The sequence below is a fragment of the Verticillium dahliae genome, genomic scaffold (genome assembly GCF_000150675.1).
Source record: "Verticillium dahliae VdLs.17 supercont1.13 genomic scaffold, whole genome shotgun sequence".
Taxonomy (NCBI): Eukaryota; Fungi; Ascomycota; class Sordariomycetes; order Glomerellales; family Plectosphaerellaceae; genus Verticillium; species Verticillium dahliae.
In genome coordinates, this window is record NW_009276944.1 from 340,070 (window position 1) to 345,213 (window position 5,144).

The window sequence follows — 5,144 nt, forward strand, 5'->3', positions numbered from 1 at the left end:
CGCATGATGCTCCGGCAAACTATTCGTCGTGGAGTGTCTCCCACCTGCATTCTTTCCGCAGCCTGACATGTCTATGGGATTCTACCGCACTCTATGTGCCACCCGTTAGGTCATGCATTCTCAGTGTTGTCAACGGCTTGAGTCGGCTTCCGCAAGGGGGGGGGGGGGGGAAGCGGGACATTACGGCGAGCCACGGCGAGCGACAAGGAGATGCGGCGCGTTCAACCAGTGTCACCTAACGCTGTGCCGTCAGTGGTTCGTGTGCTTGCTGCCAAGGGGGGGTGCCGTCAGCCCCCAGGAGATGGCTCTCAGGAGGAGATGGTGAGAGGACGAGGGGGGGCGATGAGGCTCCATGTATGTTCTTGTCAGTGTTCGGCGCCAGCCCACGCAGGTGAACACCCGTGGCAGGCAATGGAGATCGGTGGCTGAGACGGCACAGTGAACTATGGGGTGATGGGGCCAGACAAGGCAACAAATAAACAACACCAAGCTTCAACAGCATGAAACCTGCTGGTGGTGGTGTGAGGGTCTGTCAGTCAGTCATGTCATCCTCCACCGTTACACATCACCTTGGACATTCGACCCCCATTCGACCCCCATTCGACCCTCATTCAAGGTTGCTCACGCTCAGCCTGAGTCTGTGTGGATGTGTGAGTGGGACCACTTGTCGAGATGTGAGATGCGAAATGCGAGATGCTCCCCTTTCGAGCCCATGGCATTTCGTATCGTCCGATCTCGTCGACCTTGTCGCTAAGCTCATTCGCTGGGAGACCGAGATGCTCTCTCTGACTGCAACCACTCCCACGCTGGCTTCTGCTGGAGACTGGAGACACTAAGCTATCTGTCTATCTGTCTACCGTACCTAGAGTAGCCATCTGTCTCACCTGCGCATGGCGCGCGTCTGTTTTGTCTTGGGGCAGCCCAAGAGGGGGGCGGCTCCATTTACTGGCGTGTCCACTGTAAAAGTAAACTTGAAGATGCCCATAATAAGGCTGGGCAAGCTGATGTGACGTGAGTATCGGCGCGCGCCACAGTCGGCCGTCTTCCAGCGAAGGAATTCAAGACATGCTCAGCGGCCACGCTTTGAGAACGATTCACGCACGTCTGCTGATAGCACGACCGTGCCGTGGCGCTCAGCTGGCTGGGTAAGACGTCTTGTCGAGCGTGCCTCTTTGGGGGAGAACAGGGAAGGTGCGATGTCTCGGTGATCGAGTTAAGCGGCGCGTCGGGTAAGGCAAACGACCGAGCGAGGGACATACAGCAAGTCTCGCTCGTACCTCGAAAGTACCTCGCCTGTACTCCCGCTTGCGCAGCCTGGTGGACAAAGGTGAACCCTCCTAGCGGCGATGGGCGTCCAGGGTTCCAGGGTTCCAGGGTCCTGAGAGGGGTGCAGGGGCCGGGCAAAAAAACAGGCTCAGGTCTCACATCGGAGGGGGAATTGATGGGGTCCATGGGGCCAAGGCACTTGAGCCTCTCTCGCTCGCTCATTCAGTCTTCTTGTCTCGGCGCAGATGTTGGGGTGCCTTGCGCCTTCAGGCTCTCCTCGTCCATCTCCATCCTATGTGGAGAGAACAGACATGGCGCGTTGGCGAGGAGATCGCAGCGACGTCTGTGCTGCCGTGTCTGGCGGAGAGACTGTTCGCAGGATGAGGGTTCTCGGTGGATCTTCTTTCCTGGCTCTTTCGCACATCAATCAGCCGCCAAGCGATCAAGAAGAGTCAGTCGGTGGGAGAGGACGTGAGCACGGCTCCTGTCAAGAGCTCGTGTGCTGTGTGCTGTGTGCTGTGAAGGGTGGCACATTCTGTCATGTCATGCGTAGAACATGCACACACACACATGAACGCGCGCACATGCACACCCACGACTCGGCTGTTGGGGTGTGTGGTTGGGTGGGCGAATGGACCGGCCGCTGGCCTTCCTCTGGGGATATTGCTTTTCTGACACGTCGGTTCCTTGCAGAGACGAACCTCCTGCCGTCGACGAGGGAGCTGCAGTGGAACAGACTTCCGATGCCGCCGGGCGATTCTCGACATGCGGGCTGGCACGCTCATCGCTCTGGGCACATTGGGATCCCCTCTCGGCACGATGGCCCAGGTGGATGGGGCCCAAAGTGGGTGGTCGAATAGAGAAAGATGGAGTCGTTCGTGCCGTCCATGATGAAGGCAAGGCCGAGATGGGAAGCATGGTGTGCCTCAATGAAAGATGATGGAGGGTGGAAGAGGAGGGGGGGTGGATGTGCATAAAACGTGCGAAGCCAAGACGAGCCTGCCTCATGCATCGCTGCATCGCTGCATCACTCTGCATCTGCGAGCAGATCTCGCCCTCTACGAGAGGGTGTACATACATGTCGTTTCACTCGGATTTTTTTTTTCTTTCTTCATAATAAAAAGATCTTCCGACTTGGGTTCTACGATGGATGCACACGGTAGCATCGTGGAAAATAAGCCCCAGACATGGAGGAGCTAGGTTCCCCGTCCCTTGCTCCCATGTTCACGCAATGGCGAGGGTGCGATATAAGCACGCCACGTCGTTTCAATGTTTGCAGACGATGGTCAAGCTCAAGGACACATACTGGGGGGGCCTGGGGCAACACTAAAGTGGGGAGAAGGCAACGTCCGACGTGGGGATGCCAGGGCATGGGTTCTTTCAAAGGGATGCGTTGTGCTCCCGCTTCCCTGAGATAGAGGTACATGGTATAATGTATATGGGGTTCGTCCGTTACACATCTCCATATCGATTGGGCAATGTCCGTTGCGGCAGCTCTCTGGCATATCTTGATGTCGCGATATGGAAGCATGCTGACCATGTATCCATGCACATTGGTTCGGCCATACCAGCGGCTCAGGATCGTCGTCAATAATGCTAGCGTGTCATCAAGTTAGCCTGGATAACTCTCTCTCTCTCTCACGCACATCAACACAAAAACATCACGCTGTCTGAGATGACCCCAACGGTCTCGCGAGGCATCAGATCATGACGGTAGCGTAGCGTTCGTCTCCAACAGACCAAGGAGGATGATGTATGCCCTGCCGCCAATCGCCCGGCGCCAGAGTCAGGTCAAGGTTAAGACGTATTACCAGAGGCCGATCATGAATCACTGCTCCCCCACAATCTCTGCAATGTACCTGGCGATGCCATCATCGTCCTCCACACGCACTCTGTCCTCCCCCATCACCCATCCACATCCACATCCACCTGCATCATGCAGACTGCAAACTGCAGACTGTAGACGCAGGTCCAACAGAAACAAGCCAAGCGCATGCTAACCCACCCACCCTTCGGCCTCCGACGAAGGGCAACGAACCGGGCCTGCGTGTCGCGCGAACCACGCCAGAATGGTATGTACACGCAACCAACAGAACACGATGTCACCTCTCTCGTTGTCAACCCTCCAGTTCCCCTGTAACAACAAGTCTGTGCCTCTCAGGTCTAGTGGGGAACGCCAGAGGGATGGGGGCAGCGAGGCAGAAGGGAAGCCTATCTGGGTACCCTGAGAATCTGCCCTAGCAAGACGCTTCAGGCAGGTCGGATCGCGCACGGGAAGAGGGAACAGACGTCGAGGGGATGAAGGCTGGGGGGGGGGAACACTGATCGCCGTTGCGGCCCTTCAGCCAAGGCCGCGTCCAGGTCTGTGTGTTCGTTAGCTACGGGTCCTCTGCCCCCCCGGTCGACAAAGGTCTAGCGACAAGGACGGACTAGGCTATCTTTCAGGGCAGGCAATGGTACGGAACAACAAAAGAGGGGGGGGCGTGGTGTCAACAATCGGGAGAAGACGATGGAGGGGGGGGGGGGGATGACGGCGTACATAGTAATCTACAGAAGACCCTTGGCTCTCTGTCTTGATTGATCCCATGTACTGTTGACGAATGTCGTGCATTGCATTTTGACAGCCAAAAGAAAGGACTCGTCTTGTTTCGACAGCAAGGCTCGACTTGACAGCAACAGATGTTGGCTACAAGGTCGTGCCTTACATTGGATCGGACATTTACACGTCCTCAGCCGGTCCTGATCCTCCGGCATCATGTCGCATTTGCCTGCGGCTGCTACGACTACCACTCAAAAACATGAGCAAGTGGGCAGAATATAGCAAGATAGCTCAGGCTTATCCTTCGCTTCGCAGACTGCTCAGTCATGCCCGTCCAAAGCAAGACAGGACAGGGTCAGGCATCACGTCCACTAACGCTGCTAGCCAGCTACTAGCATCCCGCAATGGGCGTCAAAGTAGCGTCCCTGGAGATGGACAGGGGCTCTCGTCAATGTCCATATCCATATCCATACCCGCTCGAGTCTGTGCTTGATCAGGATTGCCATATTCCCGCCTGTTCGCCGTTGGTGCTTCGCTTCACATGATTTTCTTACCCCATAGCGGCTCTAAACAAGAGATGCCTCCATGCCCCCCTCCTTTCGCAAGCATATCCCTCCCACCCCCCCAGCTGCCCTTCTCCTCCTCGTCCTCCTCCTCGGAAGAAAAAGCCACGATCCCGAGGCGATCACCAGCCCCGGCGTTTGTCTCGAACTGTGCACACTCAACCACCACCACCTGATCTCCGCACCCACCCCCCTCCCCAGCCTGGCTTGCGCCTCCGTCCCACGATCCACCAGTCGAGGAGATATCGTGATCATGGTCCCATTCCTGCATCGGGCCCCATCGCGCAGCTAACGTAGTTCGTCTAGTCACAGGAGCACCTCCCCCCCCCTTCTCTCTAGCCCCTCTAACCCCAATCCACCCAGGCTAGCAAGGATACAAGGAAAACATCAATGTAAGATCTAATCATGCACGTCGTCGTACGCAAACCCGCAACAAACAAACAAGGAACAAGCCAAGAGACGTAATCGACAGACGAACCCGGAGACGAGGGGGGGGGAGGGGGCAGAAGAGGGAGGGGTGGAGGCGCGTGCTGTAGTCTACACAAAAAGAACCCCATATTCGTCGGCCGTTGCCCGCGCGCCTTACCGCTGTGACTAACCCGTCTTGGCTGAATCGTCAACTTGAAAAACGAAACCCTCATTTTGGGTACCTCTTCTGTGAATACCTTGGACTGCTTTCACTGTTCAGTGGTGGGATTTTACTCGCAGCCTCGACTGAGCAGGCTGGCGAATCTGAAGACATAAGACCACACATGGAAGCGAGTCCCAAGCTCCCC